Source organism: Taudactylus pleione, unplaced genomic scaffold (genome assembly GCF_031769625.1).
Source record: "Taudactylus pleione unplaced genomic scaffold, aTauple2 ptg000036l, whole genome shotgun sequence".
Classification (NCBI taxonomy): Eukaryota; Metazoa; Chordata; class Amphibia; order Anura; family Myobatrachidae; genus Taudactylus; species Taudactylus pleione.
In genome coordinates, this window is record NW_028284438.1 from 1,760,136 (window position 1) to 1,772,879 (window position 12,744).

Sequence of the window (12,744 nt, forward strand, 5' to 3'; positions counted from 1 at the left end):
ACTAACAAATGAGCAAACTCGTAAAACAGCGATTTACAGTACAAAACAATACATAATAAGAAAATAGTTTATAAACATTGCTGCAGTGATCATAACACTCAAAAAAACAGCAAAACATCAGCAACCAAGTGTTAAGTGCCCTTGTGGAGAGTTTTGAGTAGATGATCGTATGAGTGAGGGAAGGAAAAGCACATAAGTGAAGAGGGCCCTGCTCGTGAGAGCTTACATTATATAGCATATACTGTAAGTTAAGTTAAGATGGTATTTGGGAAATGAAAATATCTAAGGTCTACCCAGGGGAACCGGGTACATCAGCTAGTTATATATACTTTTGTAAAACAACACTATTTGGATCCTTATACAGGTTTTTATTCAATCTTATAACAGCACATCTAGGTCTTAGAAGTCTTATATGCTCATTGGTTTTGTATATATGTTTTTTTGCTATCTTGTTCAGACTTTCACAGTGTATGATACATAATATTTTGTAGTTATATGTATTTTGATACATTTGACTCCTGATTTTATAACCCTACAAGGAGGAGAGATTGAACAGGGCTGCCTATTGTAATTTTTATTTAAGTATACAGTAGTAGAACGTTACAACACGGCATTTCACAAAAATGTGATGTCTAGAGTAAAATATTTCCAGTGCCAATGTAGACAAATGAAAGCCTTGTGCCATTTTCATGCCACTATCACTAGTTCCCAATAGTGCAAGAAGAGCCGGGACTCGGAGCGGACAGCAGCGGTCGCGTCAGGAGCAGGGATCAGGTAAGTTGTATTTTTTTTCTTCTCTGTGTGTATAAACCTGGCTCAGCAGAGGGGGTGGCACTGTATAAGGGGTGGCCGCTATTAGGGGCACTTTATGGAGGGTGCCCACTACTGGGGGCACTGTATAGGGGCACCACTACTGGGGGCACTTTAGGGGGTTGGCCACTACTTTATAGGGGGAGTACTACTGGTGACCCTGTATAGGGGGGACTACTACTGGGGGAAATGCAGCATAGGGGGAACTACTACTGGGGACCCTGTATAGGGGGGACTACTACTGGGGCAATGCAGCATAGGGGGTACTACTACTGGGGGCACTGTATAAGGGGACTACTACTTGGGGCACTGTATAGGAGGGACTACTACTGGGGGCACTGTATATCAGGACTACTACTGGAGACTACTACTGGGGGCACTGTATAGGGGGGACTACTGTTGGGGGCAATGCAGCATTGGAGGGACTGCTACTGGGGCACTGTATAAAAGGGACTACTATTGGGGGCACTGTAGAGGAGGGACTGCTAATGGGGGCACTGTATAAGGGGGACTACTACTGGAAGCACTGCAGCATAGGGGGGCTACTACTGGGGGCACTGTATAGGGAGGACAACTACTGGGGGCAATGCAGCATATGGTGGACTACTACTAGGGCAATGCAGCATAGGGGGATTACTACTGGGGGCACTACATAGGGGGAGGGGGGGCGCCAGTCCATTACATTGCCAGGGGCGCTTGAATCCCTAGATACACCCTTGGTTGTGCTTCATATAGTATATATATATATATATATATATATATTCATACTCAGTCGCATACAGATATACAAGTGTCATGTATCAAATTAATCACTTATAAAGTCATTTGTTACATCTAATTGCAACTAAGATACATTTATTTTTGGGAAAAAGATGTTACATCGCTCGGCACGGCTCACTTGTGTCAGGCATTTTGAATGCAGATTGTAGTGTGCTATTACTGACTGAATTTGCATTGTGAAATCAGCCAATATCATAGGGACATTAAAAATCCCTTGCAGGGACAGAGCTTGCGATAAAGCTCTGTCCCTGCGAATCCCCTCCGCACACTTATCACAGTATTTTCACAAAAAATACCAAGACAAGTGCCCGCGCATGTGGTGACCAGCTGTCATTAAGCCCCACCCCTGTCACTATGCCCCGCCCCCTGTGATTGCACCCCCCTCACTTAATTGCACTTACCTGCAGTGATTGGGGCTCCGGTGATGTCCTCCATGGCTCCGGTCAGCTGACATCCTATCCTGCACTGGGACTCGGTCACCTGATGCAGGATGGGAGACCAGCTGACCGGAGGGAGGACATCACCGGAGCACTGATCTCCATTCCCTGGACTCAAGTTTTTTTTTTTTTTTTAACAGTGATCAGCATGTGGTCTGTTGAGACCACACAGCTGATCACTGGGGCTGGCTACAGGCTCTGCTCTGCCTGTTAGAGTGGAGCAGGAGTCCGATAATCAGGAGAGACCCTGGATAACACCACCTCCATGTGGCGTTATTATCACAGGGCTTCCCTCAAAATATATTTCACAAATTATTTTTAGTAATTACCAGGCAGATCGCATTTCCCATTACAATTATGGGAAATGTGATCTGATTACTAAAAATAAGTGCTACTTAGGAGTTGGAGTAGAATTTCACAAATTCTACTCCAATTGCCATTTGGTAGCTTTAGGTGAAACTAAAATAATGTGAAACGGGTGTGAAAACCCCTTTTTCACTTTATTTTAGTAAAAATAATGATAATAAATAGAGCCCTAGTGTATAAGGACATATTGATATATTTCAAAAGTTTATGCATTAAGATATCTCATTCAGTAAATCTGCAGTGTTCATGCCCTGTTCCAACACTGCAAGCATAATTTTTTGTTGTGCTTTTCACATTAAAGCTCCTTCAGGGTACAGTGGGTTTTGTTAAATTACTGATATGATTTCTGAAGGAGAAAAGCAAAATAGCAAGTGTCCGAGCTAACAAATGCCATCATGAGTGACTATACTGATTACTACTTGTATACATTTTGGGGAGTGAAATATTTCTCTGCATTCCAAAAACTATTCAAAAAGTAACACAAGCATATAAAAAGTATATAGACATACAGTAGAAATGTACACATGTCTGGGTAAAGGACCTGGGCACTCATTCAGAGCCGGACGCTGTGAGCAGAGCGCTCGCTCTGAATGAGGGCCATCCTCCATAAAAATGGAGCGTCCTCCTGGACGCTCGTATAGCTGTGGGTCACCACCCACAGCACATACGAGCGTGCAGGATGTTGGCCGCGATGGTCTTGACCATCGCGACCATCGCCAGTGCGACCAGAAGCCTGTGGTCGGGTTTTTCGACCACAAGCCCTGGAGTAATTTTGGCTCTATCAGAGTCAAAATCACTCCCACTGACATCACTAGTGATGTCAGTGGGCCAGCTTCTGACGGTAGGCGTTCCCTTGGGAATGCCCCCATCTGGGAGGCATGCCCACCAAAGGGGGCATGCTGTCAGTCAACATCGACAGCACGCCCCCTTTGATCAGACACAATGAGCGAAGGAAAGTCATTTGCTCATCGCGTCTCGCGCATACGCACGACGGAGCTCCCTCCATCGTGCGCATGCTCAGTGCACACCATCGACCCACTTGCAAGCAGACAGCCGCTCGCGAGAGGGTCTGAATCAGGCCTCTGATTCAGAGTTGTAAGCAATGCAGATGTTTATGTATTATCAGTAAACCGCGTGAATGCATCTAAGTTGCACAGTGCATGTATCAAGGTACATTACCGTATATGCTCAGAGCGACAATTGATTGATAGTTAGGGAGAATTAGGGAAAGTTACAGGGCAAAGAATACAGGTGTGTCGCAACTATTACAGGCTGTGTGACTTTGATCCCGCATGCAAGAAAATAGGATTTTGGTACTTACCAATAAATCCCTTTCTCCAATTCCATAGCAGACACTGGAGTATATAAAATGGGTAAAGATGTGGTACAGTACAGCCTGGCACTTTAAATAATTTAGACGTGTGACAGGCTCGTCCCATCAGCCCCAGTTAAGGAAACTGAGCCCAAGAGGAGACACAGGACAAACAGGAAGAAGAAGAAAAGGAGAACCCCACAGAACAGAACAAGAATGATAGAATGAGAACAGTGTAACCCACTGCAGGGAACACATGTAGTCACACAACCTAAAACAGGGAAGATGCCACTGCAGCTGACAATAGAAACTCAGCAACAGCTGGGTATGAAAAAAAGTAATAAACTCATAGGTGTTGGAGCGTAGAAAGTCACTAATAGGTCGGAGGCTGCAGCAAGTGTGACCCTAAAAAACCCTGTAGAGGCTCAGATAGCAGGACAACTAATGCTGAAAAGCAGATGGAAAAACAGATGGAAAAGGCAGCACCCAGTACCCTTCAATGAGCCCAGGTGAAGACCAGCGTCCACCTCGCCTGGAAGAAACAACGAGGACAGTAGCAGTTAAGAAAACCACAGTGTGCACACCAAGTGACAGAAGGATCCAAACTTGATGGAAGTGTGGAGTCAACACCAGCTTTCTAGCCCAAAACATAGTAGGATAAAAACAACTGGGATAGCCTAGCACTTAAACGGCCACACCGGTAGTGTGAGGACCCCTAACAATCCCGAAATATACTCATGAAGAGGATCAATCCTACAGACCTCTGCTTACTGAAATGGAGCATTAGTCTACTAGGTCATTATAGTCTTATTGCTAGTCAACTAAGCAACAACCATGGGCCATCTTTAAGAACTACCAAATAAGCAAGCACCATACTGAGTAAAGCTAGAACACCAAGAGGACATTTGTGAAGTTGCACTAGATAAGAGGGAGAGTCTATTTCTAGGAAGGATGTGGAATAACTGGAAAACATCAACATGGATCACTTGGGCATAAATGGCACCTGTCCCAAGAAGGAACCAAAGGTGGACTAAGAACAAGATCAAGTAAAAGAAGACATGACCCATTGGTGTAATGAAAAATTGATACTAAGCATGTCCTTCTGTGCATCAATATAGACTGCTGCAGAACCCCAGAAGTTTCTAGAATAAGACCATTGCTTCCTTCTATACCAGCCTAATAGACAAATCAGGAAAGGTCTTTGAACAAACAGCAGTCATCATGAAGCAGCACTGCAAGCTTACCTTGGGATCTGAAGAGAGAACTACCACTATTACTCCTGGCAGAGAAGTTGAAATTATTGATGGCCAATTTTATCCATGACCAACAATGACTATCCCTCCAAGGTGAAGGAATAAAGTTCCTAGAAGAAAAAATTAGACAAAGGAACCAGCAACTTCAACATGGCTGACAAAGCCCTTTGTCAACAACCATTACACCTACCAGTGACATCAACACTGGTAATTCTGGCAGGATGATACAAAACATCAGTGTAAAGCAGACAATGTATCACTTCAAGAGAGAGGAATAATGGCTGTGGTGGAACTATGGACCAACACATCAGGAACACTGTAAAGGCATAGAGCCAACTGATATGAAAGGGTACCTCATAGCGACATATGAATGCAGGACAATATCTAGTGTGATATGTCAGGTGTGTTATCCAGAGAATCTGTCTAGGCATTGGTGGGGCAAGCCCACTTACCTGTGAGCTAGCAGGGGTCATCTGGTCATTTTGTACAACTTTACCATCTTTAGGCTCGGTGCTAGACTTCTAGGCACCCTATGCAAAACTTCTGCAAGCGCCCCCACCCCCCCATACTTACTTAGTCCCTCATGTGAAAATGACTTCACGGGGGGAACGGGAGGGGAGGTAGGGACGGAGCTGGGTGCCCGCTGGTAACATAATCTCAGCGGGCACCTGGCAAATATGGAGGGGGTGATCAGAGGGCCGGGCGCCCCTAGGAAGCTGCCTAAGCTTGCCTAGTGGAAGCGCCAGCCCTGGGTCATCTGAGACCCAATGCGTGACCCAATGCTCTACATTTTGGACTTCAGACTGTAGCTGCTGCAGTAGAAGATGCACACTGTGTAGAAAAAAATTGAGCCGAATTGATAGTGGATACATGTATGGTCATATAAATGGACCACACAATCACAACAGTGCAACCACTAGGACACCAAGGCAAGGAACTGGGTTAGGGAAGAGACCCAACAATCCTGATAGTGCCCTCTTGGGGATGTACATATACAGAAATATACATGCACACAACAAGTGGTCTTCCGTATCCAATCTATGTGCTAAGAGACATAATGAGGTCAGTCCTTACAGTACAACCTAAAGCTGTCTCTCACCCACAAGAACATAGCATAAGCATTGTTATACTAATATGTAGCTTGGTCAAGTCCTTATTAGCTAAGAAAGATAGTCACAGAAAACATAGCTTAAGATGTTAACTAAGACTCTGTACTCCTCAAATTATAGCTAGTAATATTTGGCATGGACAGAGTAAGCTCTTCTTCCATCTCCTTGTTTTAAAAATCCATTTAATATATGGCCCCCAGATAGGGGGCATATCATATATAAACTGATAAGAACAGATACTACACCTGATCTTAACCAAAAGACAGAGAAGCGATAGATACAGCATATTTGTCCCTGGACCACAAACTAGTGACATCTGGTCAGTAGATATGGAGTTTAAAAAAAGAATTCTGAAAACAACAGGAACCTTCCCCGCCAAGTTTGGGGATAATGCCCACCAATATTATTTAAACAAGCCCTGACCCTGCCTGGAGAGAGTCCTCCAGGCCTGCAAAAGTAGTGGCTGTAACTACAGTCTATGCAACATGTCAATTATATGGAGTACGGGAATATTCGAAGGAGGAATAGTGAATAATACCCTGAAGTTATATATCACATCACATAGATAAATATTAAAATATTTCTTATCTTGTATAAGGTCAAGCAGAGAACAGTCCACTTATTAGAGGTGTAGGAGAACCAATCCCAATGCGTTTCATCCCTTTTGGAATTCCTCTGAGGAAGTATATAAATATTTTTATATTTTTTTTGTCACTACTCTATGTTTGTCTATGTTTCCTGTCTGGATTGTTAATAAATAATTGTTCACGGAGAATTTTCTCAATTTTATGGTCTGAAGCCTGCTGTGTCTGGTTTGTGAAGCTGGAGGTTGGTCTTTAAATACCAGAAACACGGAGGAGTGACATCTCTATATGGACTTTATATTGCATTATCTGGTACGCAGATGTATGTACTTCTACTGTTAATATATTTGCATAAGAAAATACTACACTATATTACGTTTATGGGCTTGATCTAAGCCCTCTTTTAAGGTTTATTCAAGCAACATCACACCTGGGATTAATATCCTGAATGCATTGTTGCCATATGGTTCCTGAATGTAGGAGTGTTGCCTGTACATCAGATAGGCTTCTAAAAATGTATTTTTTGGTATGCACAATACTTACAATTTGAACACTAAATAATTTACCTTAAATACTACACTATTAGGTGCACATCTCTCATTATTTTTCAGCATATATATATATATATATATATACTGTATATACTGTATGTACAGACATATTAGTTATGCACAGTCACATAATATATATTGTGACACAGTCAGATTAGGGGGTCCCTCTCCTGGGTAGGGGACTCCTTCCTTACACACACAGCAGCCGGGAAACAGTACGCCAGACTGGATTCGAGTACAAGCTGGTCGGCACCAGTCTTTATTGTGCAAAACAGAACCAACAAAAAGAAACCATAAACATAAATCCTAGCCCTGGCTGGGCTCTAACTTTACAGGTGGTTCCCTCACTACCAGAACCTGGCAGGGCCTAATGCCCTCACCAGCAACAAAGGCACAGCACAACACTCACAGATAGGTTTTCCAAGTGTCTCTGAGCAAACTCCCTGCCTGCTCTCCCAGGTGAGACACTCAGCCCTAAACACACTAGGCTTATATTGGCCACTCTCAGGTGGAAACCCTAACAAACCTGTTACCAGGCTGCAAGGCCGAAAACCTGGAGTGGCCGTGGGTGGAGCCCTCCCTCTCCTCTCACCCACAACCCCCAGGTCCCAAACCGGCTTTTCAAAAAGCCGAGACTCAAGCCTGCTACACTGCAGACTTTCTCCTTGGGGTTTAAAACACATAAGACAGGAATCTGGGACAAATGTACCTGCCACAGACCACTTTACCCATGATCCTATCACATATCCCCCCCTTTGTTTCGACCTGTGGGGCGGAACAACTGAAGCCCCCAAACAATGCACACATGACAACGTGTCTGCATTGGCCAGCTGGCTTCCTGGCCTGTGTTCCACTGAAAATTTAAAAGTTTGTAACGCCAAGAACCATCTCGTAATTCTCGCATTACTGTCCTTATTTTCGGACATCCACTTCAGAGGGGCATGGTCAGTGATCAATTTGAACTTTCTTCTGACCAAGTAGTACCTGAGAGCCTCTAACGCCCACTTTATTGCCAACGCCTCTTTCTCCACTGTGGCATAGTTTCTCTCATGTACATTCAACTTTCTGCTTAGATAGAAAATAGGGTGTTCCTCACCCTCCTTGTTCTGGGACAGGACTGCTCCTATACCTACTTCTGATGCATCGGTTTGTACTATGAATTCCCTGTCAAAATTAGGAGTCATCAGGACTGGTTGGGAACACAACGCTACTTTCAACTCCTGAAAAGCTTTTTCTGCCTCAGGACTCCATTCCACCATGACTTTTTGTTTACCTTTGGTCAGGTCAGTCAGTGGGACTGCCATGGTGGCAAAGTTGGGTATAAACCTCCTGTACTACCCCGTAATTCCCAAGAAGGCTCTCACCTGCTTCTTATTCAGAGGCCATGGCCAGTTTTGTATGGCATCAACCTTATTGAGCTGAGGCTTTATCAGGCCTCTGCCAATGGTGTATCCCAGATATTTTACTTCCTCCATGCCTAGACAACACTTTTTTGGGTTGGCTGTCAAACCTGCCTTATAGATGGAGTCCAACACTGCTTGTACCCTGGGTAAGTGAGACTGCCAATCAGGACTATGAATGACCACGTCATTCAGATAAGCAGCCGCATACCGTCTATGGGGCCTTAGAATTCTGTCCATCATTTTTTGGAAGGTAGCAGGTGCCCCGTGTAGCCCGAAGGGCAACATCTTGTACTGAAACAAGCCCTCTGGCGCTGAAAAAGCTGTCTTTTGTTTGGCACTCTCGGTTAACGTTACTTGCCAATACCCTTTGGTTAGGTCAAGAGTGGTTAAATACCTTGCCATCCCTAGTCTCTCAATCAGTTCATCCACTCTTGGCATCAGGTAGGCATCGAATTTTGAAACACTGTTCAACTTTCGGAAGTCATTGCGGAAACGCACACTCCCGTCAGGCTTTGGAATCAACACAATGGGACTTGACCATTCTCTATGTGATTCTTCAATAACCCCTAACTCTAGCATATTTTTAAATTCTTTCGACACCGATTCTCTTTGTGCTTCTTGTAACCTATAGGGCTTTAGATTAACTTTAACCCCTGGGTCAGTGATTATGTCATGTTTAATGACCGAGGTTTTCCCAGGTACGTCAGAGAACAGCACCCTATTTCCGATCAGAAACTCCTTGACCTCTTGTTGTTGAATTGCCGACAGGGTTTTTACCACTGTCACTTTGGGAACTAAGGGCCCTGGATTTACGGGAGGGGCTCGGATGGCCGACAGTACTGTTCTATCTTTCCTGGGCTTTAACAGATTTATATGGTATATCTGTTCCAGCTTTCTTTTCCCCGGCTGGTAAACTTTGTAATTGACCTGTCCCACTCTTTCAAAGATTTCAAAGGGCCCTTGCCATTTAGCCAAAAGTTTATTTTCCACAGTGGGAACCAACACTAACACTCTGCCTCCAGGAGCAAAGTTGCGTAACTGAGCATTGCGGTTGTATACCCTCTGCTGTGCCTGTTGAGCCTGTTCCAGGTGCTCTCTCACTATCGGCACTACAGCAGCAATTCTCTCCTGCATTTGAGAAACATGCTCAATCACCGTTTTGTAAGGACTAGACTGCCCCTCCCATGTCTCTTTGGCAATGTCTAGTAACCCCCTTGGGTGTCTCCCATACAACAAGTCGAAGGGTGAAAACCCGGTGGAGGACTGGGGAACCTCTCTTATGGCCAACAATAAATACAGCAATAAGTAATCCCAATCCCTACCATCCTTGTCGACCACTTTCCTAAGCATGTGTTTTAACATCTTGTTAAACCTCTCGACCAGCCCATCGGTTTGGGTGTGATAAACCAAAGTTCTTAACTGTTCAATTTTGAACCGGCGGCATAACTCTTTCATGACTTTTGACATAAATGGTGTACCCTGGTCAGTTAGTATCTCCTTAGGTATACCCAGCCTTCTAAAGACATGAACTAGCTCTCTGGCAATGGTCTTGGTTTAATTATTGCGCAACGGGATCGCTTCTGGGTACCTGGTAGCGTAATCCATTATGACCAGAATATACTGGTGTCCCCTGGCAGACTTCATTAAGGGTCCAACCAAATCCATCGCTATTCTTTCAAACGGCACCTCTATAATAGGCAATGGAACTAGTGGACCCTTAAAATGTGGCCTGGGAGCATGATACTGACACTCAGGGCAGGATGCGCAAAAGTCAGATACCTCTTTATGAAGCCCGGGCCAGAAAAACCTCAGCATTATTCGCTCAGTGGTTTTCTCTACCCCTAGATGGCCTGCCGTTATATGACCATGGGCCAGATCCAACACTGTTCTTCTGTAGGCTTTGGGAACTATTAGTTGTTCCACAATATCTTCCCCCTTCTTAGTCACCTGATATAACAAATCCTGACACATTGCCATGTGGGGATAGGACAAAGGACTATCAGGGTCTACGGGTTTACCATCAACTACTTTTACATTCTCCCTGGCTTTTACCAAAGTAGGGTCATTCAACTGCTCCACCGCAAAGACCTCTCTTCTGACCTCTAAATCAGGCAGATGATCAACTGGCCCAACAACACTTCCCACCTCAATGGGAGGCACATCAGTTGGCGGGCCACCGTCACGCCCCACATTCTTCAGTTCGCCAATCATAGTAGAAAAAGGGAATAACTCTGACTCAGAAGAAACTCCCTCCTCCACTATATCGACAACCTTCTCAAATGGATCAGGGTTGTTTACTTCTGGAACAAAACGGCTTTCCCACAACTTCCAGAAGTGAGCAAAGTCTCTCCCCAATATTGCATCGTACATCAGACCATGCACCAAACCCACAGAAACTATAGAAGAACCACATGGTGTCTCGATGTTCACCTCGGCAGTAACATAATATCGAGTATCCCCATGTATGCAGGTCACACCAACAGTTTTCCCCTTACGCCTCAAGGGGTTCACCAGCTCAGCTTTCATAAGTGTCACCAAGCTATCAGAGTCTAACAGTGCCTCTACTCGGTTGCCATCTACAGTGAGTACACACATGTGCTTATCAGTCTCAGCCTGCCGGTCAGCCATACAGGCTGTCTGTGCAAAGAAAGACCCCCTGCGGTAGACATGAGCAGTATCACATTGCATAGGTTCAGTTGTAAGTGAACAATTAGCGGCAATATGGCCGAAGCCACCACATCGGAAACACTGAGTCATATTAATGTCTAGTCGTTTATGGGGCAAGAACCTTCCCAGCCTGGCAGGCCTGTCTCCAGGTTCTACACCCTCAGTCTTAGGTACATTCCACCGCCCAGCACCCTTCTCCCCTGGAACAGTCTTACCAGTGTCTGTGGGAGTTCGCCGGTGCGCCATCGGGGCTTGGTGGGGCATACTCATCAGCTCCTAAGCCGCCACGTACCTCTCCACCAGCTCAACCACCTGGTCTGCGGACTTAGGGTCTGCATGGCTCACCCACTTGCGCAGAGTCGCAGGTAACGATCGCAGGTACCGGTCCATCACGACCCTTTCCACGATCTGTGGTCCCGTCAGCGTCTCGGGCTGTAGCCATTTTGAGGACAGATGGATGAGGTCATGCATCTGTGAATGTGGAGGCTTGTCCATATGGAACTCCCAGCGGTGGACCCGTTGGGCACGAACAAAGGTGGTGACTCCCAAGCGAGTTAGGATCTCCTGTTTTAGTTTTTTATAGTCCTTGGCATCAGCCGGGCATAAGTCGTAATAGGCCTTTTGTGGCTCCCCAGACAGAAAAGGTGCCACCAGACTTGCCCACTGCTCCTGGGGCCAACTCTCCCTTTCGGCCGTTCTTTCAAATGCGGTGAGATAGGCCTCCACATCATCGCCCAAAGTCATCTTTTGGAGGAAGTGACTGGCTCGTATGGAGTGAGTGGTGGTGGGAGGACCAGTAGTAACATCTCTGGGCCGGGCGACCAGGTGCTGTACCACCTCTTTTAGGGCCTGGCTGTTTTCCGCTAAGGCCTGGTGGGTTTCCTCAATGGTGACCTGTTGAAGTTTGTTCGTCTCCTGATGAACTGCTGTAGCTTGGAGCAAGGCCTTAATAATGTCCTCCATTTTGTCCTGGGGTGTAGGTTGGAAGCTGAACCTTGCCTCTCTGAGCATTGGCTGATGCCTCCTCTTTGGGACTCCAAGGACACAGCGTTATTTCCACACTCACAAATTGGGTGTCTGTCCCTTTAATTTTTAAACGGAAAGTTTTTCTCTTGCTGCAACTTCAGTGTGTGTGATTGCCCGCATTATCCACCAAATTGTGACACAGTCAGATTAGGGGGTCCCTCTCCTGGGTAGGGGACTCCTTCCTTACACACACAGCAGCCGGGAAACAGTACGCCAGACTGGATTCGAGTACAAGCTGGTCAGCAGGCACCAGTCTTTATTGTGAAAAACAGAACCAACAAAAAGAAACCATAAACATAAATCCTAGCCCTGGCTGGGCTCTAACTTTACAGGTGGTTCCCTCACTACCAGAACCTGACAGGGCCTAATGCCCTCACCAGCAACAAACAAAGGCACAGCACAACACTCACAGATAGGTTTTCCAAGTGTATCTGAGCAAACTCCCT

The 12,744-nt window shown here is 45.4% G+C and overlaps 1 pseudogene; it reads right to left on the reverse strand.

The window, feature by feature from the left end:
- Positions 1 to 6,162: 6,162 nt before the first annotated feature.
- LOC148538791 (U2 spliceosomal RNA) lies at positions 6,163 to 6,342 on the reverse strand (annotated as a pseudogene).
- Positions 6,343 to 12,744: the final 6,402 nt, after the last annotated feature.